Source organism: Aythya ferina, assembly GCF_964211825.1.
Source record: "Aythya ferina genome assembly, chromosome: 2".
NCBI classification, from domain to species: domain Eukaryota; kingdom Metazoa; phylum Chordata; class Aves; order Anseriformes; family Anatidae; genus Aythya; species Aythya ferina.
In genome coordinates this window covers 91,598,472-91,608,753 of record NC_140297.1, presented here as the reverse complement: position 1 = coordinate 91,608,753, position 10,282 = coordinate 91,598,472, and the positions used below count along the sequence as shown (strand labels likewise).

Below are 10,282 nucleotides of genomic sequence, written 5' to 3'. Positions count from 1 at the left end.
GTAATCGAACATGTCTGTCAAAATTGTGGTTAGGATTTGTGTGCAAGTTTGCACAGGGTGGTTTCTCTGGTGCTGCATAACCTCCTCTGACGTGTGTGTGTTTCGGTGTCGCGCTGAAGGTCACCTACTATTTTCTTCAAACTGCATGTGGTCAGGCCATAATTTTAATTATTTTCAAAGCAATAGTACATTAGCATTACAGAAGTGAGTAGCGAAGGACAAAGTACAGGAAAATGAAGTGCAAATAAATGACATTGCAATGTGTGCATGTCTTCTGATTTGGCAGAATGAATGCTGGCAAGGCTTTGCTGTAGCTCAAAGTATATGTTTATTGCTTAATTATCTCAGTTACTGAATATGCTCATTGCATAATCTGGGGAAGCAGTAATTGAGTCCATTACTGTAGATAAACAATTGCCAATTTATAGTGCTTCAAATAAAATAATCTTGACTGTAAACAGATGTTACAAAACCTAAAATATTGATGCTATCTTACTTTTACCATGATGAAATCTTAAGTGATTTTCTTAATGTGCACCCTGCCAATATTGAAAATTGCCATTTTTTTTTCTTTTTATTTCTTTGACTAAGGACTCTGCTCCAGTTATATTAAAATATTATTGCTTTTCACACTTGTCTTAAATTTTGTCGAGCTATTTTTTTTGTTGTTGTTTTTTGTTTAATGTTGGTATTAGCTAATGTCAAGAAGCCAGTTCTTTTTAATAACTTAAGAAGATTGGCTTTTGATTAAATGAGAGCAATTCGGGATGCAGTTTTAACTGGCGGAGCAATGATGATTTCGTAGGCGTGTAGGCAGTTTTCAATCTCCTACTTAAAAGGTGTAATAGCTCCATCCTCTTTGAGGAATGTTTGCATAAACCTCAGTTTAGTGTTAAAACAACCAAAAACAAACAAACAAAACCCCTACCTGGTAGGAGCTCAATATCAATATCAAAATATAGGTTTGAATACCTAGCCAGAGTGTTAACCCACCTAATCCTGAAGCAGTAGTCAATGTCAGTTTTCCCACTTTCATAAAGCAGTAGGAGGTTAACACTGTACATAGGTTAGCAAGAGGGAATTTTGATAGAGATTTTAATGTGGATTTATTTAACTGGAAGTCACATATATGCACACACAAACATACATGTATTTAAAAAAAGAAAGATAAAAGTCCTATATACATTTTTATAGGTGTGTGTGAGTGAGTGTATATGAAAAGTAACCCAGAGGGCTCTCCTGCTACCATTGAAGTTTTGCTGTTGCCCACAGTAAGGCTGGGTACGTGCCTCCTGTTAGGCGGTATTATTCTCCCAGTCTCCAGGGGCAATTTTGTGTCTTGTGTCTGCAAAATGAACTTGATCTCGCAAATACTTAGCCCAGAAGTGTTCATTTAATCTTGGATGTAGTCCCACTGAATTTAATGATCCCTTAGATGGTAAATTCTTTGGGGCTTTTATTTTCCTTTCTGCCTTATTCAGTGGTAAGCGCAACCTCCATTAGCTTTTACATTAACATCTACTGTTACTTACAGTGAAATGCTTTCAGGTTTTGGCTTGAAAATGATAATTCAAACACATAGGCTCAAAATCCACGTGGCAAAAGACAACAGTTAAATTAGAATTATTCCAAAATTATGTTTGAATAATCAGAGTTGCCTCTGTGAAATTTTGAGAGGTACTTTTTTGTGTTGCTGCAGGGCTCATCTGATTTGGAAAAAAAAGTCTTAAAGCCACGGGGAGTTAAGAGAGGGGAAGGATTGTGGACCGTGGATAGTAAGTACTCCAACCTGCTGATGAACACCGATAGTCAAGGTAACTCTGGCTTGTGTTGAGAGTAAATGCAGAGAAATGCAGCTTTTGCTAGCTCCAGTGGCGATGACCAAAGGTATCCAACCTTTTCCCACTGGGGTCCCCTGAAATCCGTCCAAGTCAATGGTGTTCTTCCAACTAACTTCACCAGCTTTGGATTGGCCTTGTCTTCTGCATGCTTCCCAAATCACACTCCTACAATGAGCTTCCTGCAGGCTGGATTTGGTCGGTAGACCTGGTGAAGCCTGACTGTATATTTATTAACGTATGTATACTTGAAGCGAAATCTCATTTCCAGATAACTGAGACATCATTTTTTCTTCCCAGATGGTTTCAATGTTTAGTTTTAGGGCAGAGGACAGTTTAACCTTGCCAGAAGAGAGTTTGTAAACTCTGTAAGTACAGCGATTTAGTCAGAACTGCATTTCTATTCTGGTGCTGTAAAACGATGACCCACACGGCCCAGAGCTCAGCGTGGGGCCGACACCGTGCGACCGTATCGCTTTAGCAGCACGCTTGGGAAGAATCCCTGGGAAATGGTGCATGCTTTTTTAGGTATTTTTATCCTGAGGGTTGCTCTGCTAGCATCTCACCCTCTGATTATTTTCTCTTCTTAGAAAACAAAAAAAAAAGAGAGGGGTAGGAGATAGGAGGAAGAGACAGCAGTAATAAATATGAACGTAGCCAATAAACCCAAGCTGGTCTGTTATTGCAATGAGAAAATAAGGTGAGATGAGTTGATTTGTGCATTGGTTTTCACTTTAAAACAGTGTTTGAAAGGCACGTTACCTACTGCATTGGTTTTCATGTTAAAAAAATCGTATTCTGGCTCAGCAGTGCTGTCAAGAAGTACAGTATGTCCCACCTCATTAAGTACCATCTTTTTCCTCTCCATCTGTCTAGAACAGCAGGAAAACTAGTTTTCAAATGGAAAAATAATCAGTTTTGTACGTTTCCTTTCTTCACCTCTGTATCTGTATTCATCTAAAAATATAACCACATTTCCAGGGAAGTGCCCCTGGAACAACAACCCTAATCAATGTGCAGTTCAGGACATCGGGAGCTGTTGTTTGGGATGAGCAAGGTGAGCAACCGTGAGAAGTGAGAGCCCAAGCAAAAATATATATTGGCCCCATTAGGGAAGGAAAAGCTGCTTATTTAGTAAAAATACAAGCTGTGGTTGATTGACAGCAGAAGAAACTTAGAAAGGGAGGCATTTCCTCCTTTGTTCGGATATGTGGGCAGGAGCTTGCTGCTCTTTGCGCGTTAGAAGTGCTGTGCTTTATGCCTTAAAAAGCACGGTCTGTATGGAAGTAAATAACTGTGAAAGAGAAATGCCCTGGAGGTTATTTGATTCATTACAGGCAGCCCTATTCAGATTAAGGGCCTTGTCCACCATAACCAAAGTGTAATATTTGCTTAGCTGAGTAGACAGCACCAAGCTACAGGTGCTCGCTTTTCTGTCGGAACAGAGAACTCCAAAACCCAGGGAAAAAAAGAGAAAAAAAAAGCAGCAATGCACTGCCTGTGTTTTCAGGTAATAGCTTTCATGACCGCTCAGCTTCAGGGAACTCCAACGTCCTTCAGGTTAACGTGGTTCTCCTCGTGGGACACGGAGCGATGCCCTCTCCTTATCCTTTACAGCAGCCACCCAGGGGTCCTGCAAGAAATCAATTTTAAGCCTGCATTGTCTTTCTGGTGAATACTCCCAAAGACTGAATGGGGGGCTCTGATTAAACCTTCCGCTTTCAGAGACCTCAGATCGCACCGATAGGCTTCAGCTAGATGGGGTGGCGATGGTAGCAAATGAATAAAACCAGGCAACTTGAAAAGGTCACCCCTCTGCAAAGGCAGAGAGGGTGGCCGTTTGCAGAAGTTGGCTGCACACGAGGCTGAAGTCCCACATCAAAGGTTGAGTGGAAAATTGTATTTTGCAGCTGAGGTAATACCAGAGGATGTGTAACAGTGTGTGAATAAATATTGTTTGCAATATAAAAGAAGCAGCTCTTTTTAAGAGTAAATAAATACAGATTTAGGAAAAAAAAAGCAAATAGGCTGGCAGGATTTACTGTCTGCATCCTAAAATATTTACACCTTTAGTAGCATTGCAGACACTAAAGGTAAGAGATCTCAGCGTGTGACGAAAGAAATCAGCACGCAAATCAGTTTGACAACAAGCATCAGTTACCAATCTGCCATTAGGTGAAGTTTAACCATCTGAGAGTAATGAAAGCAATGTTCAGGGGACACAATTTACTGTATTCTGGGCTGAGCGTGTGCGGGGATGATGTCAGGCGCTGCAAGGGTAACCGAGCAGACCACGGGCAGTCCTGCAGCCAGGGAGATTTAACACTTTGCAAGGCAGGAGTGTGTCTTAGAAGAAATAGGGTTTCACAGAGCCTTCTCTTTGTCCAAAGAAGGGTATCTCTCACTATTTTGGAAATGCTGCCGCTGTGCTTACCCTTCGACCCTGAGGGAAGCAATGAGCAGAGAGGCAACGCCTGGCTTGGTCAGACCCACGGGTCCCTTCCTCATCCCACGCTGCTGACGTCCCCCGATTTTATCCTCACCATAGCTTCAAGGCCCCAGTGGGGCTCGTGGTGTTTGGGTGCTGCATTAAGCACTTTAAGCTCCCTGGAAATACCGACTTTGCCCAGCTCTTTGCTCACACACATCTGCTGCTCGTGCACGCCGAGAAGCTCGTAGGCTTTTCCCTTTTGCATGATGGGAAACCATCTCCGAAATGGCACTCTGGAGAGTTAAGCCTTTTTTTAGAGCGGGCTGGAGGAAAAGAAAGGTATGAAAATAGATTCATATCAAATTAAATACATGCATTTACTTTAAATGCTGCCGTGCTTGTCCTAGAGCATACGCTCCGGCTTTTTCTCCGCTGCTCCTAAGGGTATAGCTCCCTGCTTGCACAGTCTCTTTGCTCGCTACATTTGATGAAATAATCTCTCTGTACTGTCCACCTGTGCTGGGTCCTCTGAGCAAGTACCTAAAAAAGATCGTGGCTTAGTCTTAATTTAGCATCAAAGGGAGCTGGGGGAAAGGGAGGGGACGTTGCTGTGGCTGTGTAAGAGGGAAGAAAGGTTTTCTCCTGGGTCCACAGCGTTACCACCCAGGCAGAACTATTTGCACGGCATAAAGGAAGGGTTAAAAAAAAAAAAAAAAAAAGTGCAGGCAAGTCACAAGGTGGCAAAGGAGAAGCAGCTCGACAGCCCAAGCAGCCCTTGCTTGTTTTGTCCCTTCCAAGCAGTGCTGCTCGGGCTGTGGCAGCTGCTGTAGCTCCAGGGCTGAAGCGGCAGCTGCTGAGCGCTGCCTCGAGGTGCTGGATTTTGTGCCTCTGATCCCTCCGTGTTGGCCTCGTGCTCTGCTCCGGTGTGGGATTTAGGAATCAGACAGCGAGCGTTAAAACTGTTCCAGATGGAGCGGTTTTTATCCACTTTGTCTAAAACCAGCGCATCCCTGGAAGGGAAGCAGTGAATGTGCGAGCAGCAGAGATCCTGGCGGCACAGCAAGGCAAGCGAAGACTTGTCCGACTCCCCTTATTACCCAAATATCTGGTGGGTGGGTGGGTGAAGGATTTTATGCTTGCCTATGCTTTGAGACTGGGGTGTAGAAGGGTTTAAGAGTAAGAGCAGAGCTGTAAGAACATTAGGTGATCTCATAGTACTTGAAAATTGTGAACAAGAAGCCTGCCCGGTGGATTACTCCTCGGTTTTACAGAAAAGCCTCTGTATACTTCAGATAAATTATTAGACCCCGCACACGTCATCCAGCTGGTTCCAGAAATCAAAACCCTGGGGAAAGTCTACAAATCCATATAGTCTGGACGGGACCATAAGGGAGGAACTGAATTAAGACATAGCGGTGACGCTTGCCTTTTGCTTTTGCCAGCAGCCTGTGTGCCTACAGAGCTCATCTGCAGCAATTATGGCCAGTGCATTCCTATTAAACACGTGCCTACCTGGAGACACAGCTGAGAATAGCCTACGGGATTACTGCCCCTGCAGACCTCACAGAAGAGAAGTGAACTGCAAATCACCTCTGCATTGGAAAGAGAAACCAACCCGAAGTTCAGCTGGAAGCAGGGGAGGTGCCACCCTGTGTTTGTCCTGGCCCCTGTAATCTCTCCCTGGGCACCCACTGGTGGGGCTGTGGATAGGATACGAGGCTAGAAGGACCTTTGCTCTGACCCAGGCCAGCCAGTCATGCAGGCGAAACTCATTTGTAATGTCCTTTAGGTACGTGGTAAATATGAATAAGTCGTTGAGTTGCAGAGGGCGTTGACCATTTTAAAACCTTAATTGGGCAATAAAACTGGAATCTGGCTTATGGGTGCAGTCCTCTGGCTGGCAGTAATATGTGGAAATGCTAAGTGATGCATGCTTTGCTGCAGGAATGTCAGCCTAATGGGAAAACCTACCGGGTACTTATTAAGGGCTTGTTCCACCTGAGAAGTAAGTGGGTAAGTAGTGCGTTTTTACCACATCAATCCACTTCCTTTATCTGCCAGCAATTTCTTCTGAAGCTTGTAACTGAAAAAAGAAATGTTGCTGCTCTCTTCTGCTGCTTGTGCTTCACAAGCCATATATATAATAAATAGTGCTTTTTTTTTTTTTTTTTTTTAACACAACTGTTTATTAAGTTCCAATCGCTGCCTCCGATAGGAACTCACTGAAGGCAAATGGTCTATTCAGTTGTCACCGAAGGCATAACTCAGTGATGCAGTGTGTCTCTGCGCTGATGAATTCAGCCTTTTTTATTGTGGTTAATCTACGGTGTGCGGAGAAGACAGCGCCTTCGTTTTGCAGACCTGTCTGTGGGAAGCTCACTTCCCCTCCTTTGCTCTTCTGCATATGGGTCTATTTATTGCAGACACCAACCGGATACAAGGTTGGAGCCTGTCAGTGACACTTTTGCAGTCCTTTTTCACAAGGTCCCCATCTCTATCAAGCAACTGCTTTCAAAGTGGCCTTCGGCACCCCCCACAAATTTGCCCTGTTTCACGTTTAGCAAAAACCAAGATCGCTGACCCACTGTGTTAGCAGTGCTGGAAAATAATGAGAGCTAGATGGAACCAGCTGGGAGATAAACCTGTGACGGGCTCTGATGTGAAAACATTTAGTATCTGCTCTCGCTTTAATCACTTACTGTTTTTCAAGCCAGTGACAAAAACATCCTGCTGAAATAGGAACGCTGGGATCCCATCTGCAGGAAGAACGAATGTTATTAGACAGGCCTTACTATCATGTAGACTCAATAGAGTACCAAGCAAACATATTATTTGCTGGTTTTACTGTTGTTTTTAAGACTGCTCGAGAAAAGTTGCTTTAACCGGGCTTATAAACTTTCTAATGGCTACATAAAATTATATCTCGTCTTTGTTTATCCATAGCATAAAGCTACCCTGATAAAAATAAAATAGGGACTTAATCTTTTAGAGGTTTACTGTACCTTTATGTTGCCTTCAGGCCGCTTCTATTTTTCTTGGAAGAAAGCTCATTCATATTTCTTCCAGCATAAGACCAATCCTTTTCTCTTTGTAAAGGCTGGAGCTGTTTGTGATAAATCCCCAGACCTTCAGGTCACATGTACGTTTGACTGAAATGTAATAGTTGTTTTGTGGTCTAAATGCCCACATTTTGTAGCTGTGGATATTCACATTGGATTAAATATTTTGTAATTTGTTGAAACATTTCATTGTTGTGCCAGAAATATCCTAGAAACACAGCACTCTTCTTTTTTTCTCCTGTAATACAATCTTAGAGGTATCAAAACAAATTATGACATATGGAATAACAGCAGGCTGTGTAAGAACCTGTAAGAATATGCTCCAGATTTAACATAGATGGAGATGGAAGCACTTTTAAAATTTTTTTTTCAGGTATAAAACATTTTGAATATTGCTGTTTAGTCTGTGAAATGTTTCTATTTGGAAGCAACCTTGTTTGTTGGCAAACTTGGTTTAAGTCCTCCTGGATCCCTGATGACCAAACTGACAAATTCACCAATGCTCTGATGTTGTCCTAAAGCTTGTTTTCGGTAGGAGAATGAACAAAAGTAAAGGCTGAGGATTGGGATTTGAGAAGCTAACTCATGATGAGGAACTAACACACTGAAAATGGTGGGCTCCAGTGCTTTGCCTCAGTAGGTCAAATAGGGAAAGAATAGTATCAGTCAAGATGGATTTTAGGAATATTAAAAAGAAAAAAGTAAAGTTCAAGAGTCAACAACAGCATCCTCTTTTACCAGACGCTTTCCTTAATGGTTCATGGTCTGGTGCAACTCCCAACCCTTCTTCTCTGGTACAACAGAGAGCTTGGATGGCAGTAGCACAGTGTGACTGGTGTTCTGTTCAGACATAGTACCAAATTCAGTAATTACTAGGTTGTCACACTGGTGGGATATCCATAGGGCTAGGCTTACCCAGTCCAGTCTCACTGTTTTTCTCTCCTTAGCTTTCTCCCCACGTATTTAACGGTGTCCTAGTTCCAGTCTGATACTGGGAAAGGAACAGGGCGAAGGAGAGCAGTTCTTCCTCCCTCTTTTCCAAAGAAATGGAGCAAAGCAGAAAAGAGCAGTGCACTCTTGGGTTTCAGGAGAATCTATGGGAAGTGAGTGTGCTGGGATCCTTGTACCCTGAGAAATGACAAGGTGCTCTACCTTCTTCTCTGGGGAACCAGAACAGATCCCAACTATTCCTACCTCCCACCCTTACAAGTGAAGTGAGATCAGAGCAGCCTTGAGGGTAAAATCTGGTTCTCGAAAGTCAGGTTCTCGCGTTTTTCTTTCCTTCTTACTTGCCATTCATCCAAAAGAGTATTTTCATCACTGTCAAGAAAAATTCACCCAGTACAGCTGCAGCTCTGTTGGAGCAAATCGGTGGTATAGGTGAGGAGCAGAGAGATTACCTGCTCATGTTTGCCAGGTTTGAGCACATGACCTTTACCCATTTTTACTCGTTTCATGTCATTGGAAGAAATGGAGGACATAAAACACTTTCTTCTTGTCTTGGCTGGAGGAGAAAAAAAAAAGGAGTTTAATAGTCTTGGATTCTGGAGTGGAAGTCATGTATGACTACCTCTGAGATGGCACTTCAGTTCAGGAAAGGTAGTGAAAGTACTTGTGTTGGCAATTGTTTTTTGGGTTATTGAGAGCAGCAAGTTGAAAAAATAGAAGCGAAGAGGATACGGGGGATCCCAGCTGACCATGAGAAATCAAATTGCTTTAAAAGAAAACTGATTACCAGACATATTAAGCTTTAATCTTATTTGCAGTTAGTAGCCCCAAAGAGAATGCTTTGTTGGAGACCTTCCAAGAACAGCTATTGCAGACAGCTTGTAAAACAAAGACAATCTGATGGAAATAATGCAAATACAGTACAATGTTTGCTATAATAAAGTTAGTTTATGACCCTCTTTGTAACAAACTCAACAATAAACACCAGTTTCTTCATTGGCAATTAGTTCTAGAGGGACAAACACTTCCCCAATGTTGACATGAAGGCCGTGTTTACATTCTTCTTTTTCCAGAGGTGATTGTATCTGGTATGTAAATACACTTTTTATTTCTAAGGTTGTCTTTTAAGAGCACCACTTAAACGCCGAATAAGTGCAAAATGACCTCCATTATGGCAATTTTGGTCACTTGCTTGCATTCAGCTGAAATGGGATGCTGCTTCAGGTTCTGAGGCAGCAAATTGCCAAACCCTGACACAGTTACCCGCTTCAGCTGAAGCACAACTTAATGCCAGTCCTGTCACGATGGCAGCTTCCAGGAGCTGTCATCGTGACACTTGACCACTCTTTCGGCATGATTTCCAGTTACATGTACCCTGTCGGGGGTACCCTGGCCCCAGCTGCCTCCGTTTTCCTTGCAGGTAGCCAGAACTTGAGTTCCTCATCTGCCCTCAACCTGGAAGCTCTGGGACTTTCCTAGGAAAGCTCATTGGCCATTTTGTCCCCTTCAGTTCACCTTCCTGCAGCTGCTGGCGGGTTTCCCTCTGCGGCATACAAGCTGTTTGTCCCTGGTCTTTTGCGGTCTTCTGGGCACACGAGAGGAGTGGCACAGCTCGGCCTTAAGCTGACTCAACAAACATGAAACCAAAGCGAGAAAAATCTAATTTATTTTTTTTCCTCCCCAGGCATTGTGCAGTATGTACGTTACCCAGAATAATTTGCGTCTTGTGAAATCAGAAGGATAGCACTGACTATAATTACAAAACAGCACAAAGATTTTAAAAATCTGTTTATTCATTCTTGTGACTTGAATTTGTACATGTATGAAAAGATCCCTCCAATAATAATTTTACAGAGTTGATTTACTAGTGCTGCACAATCCATAAACCTGAATCTCAATGCACTTCTCTTAATACAAAAGCCATAAACCTAGTCCTTAAATTATAGACTGCATTTTTGAATGTACGCTTACTCCAAAATTACATCTTTTCATCTGCATGGTTTAGT

The 10,282-nt window shown here is 42.6% G+C and overlaps 1 protein-coding gene across 1 annotated transcript in view; it reads left to right on the top strand.

Annotated features, from left to right (window-relative positions):
- The first annotated feature begins 6,177 nt into the window (after positions 1–6,177).
- Positions 6,178–10,282, top strand: part of GALNT1 (polypeptide N-acetylgalactosaminyltransferase 1) — an 87,040-nt gene continuing 82,935 nt past the window's right edge. Inside the window, exon 1 of the mRNA XM_084510280.1 lies at positions 6,178–6,282. The gene's annotated coding sequence lies outside the window, so the exon portion shown is untranslated. The remainder of the gene's footprint in view (positions 6,283–10,282) is intronic.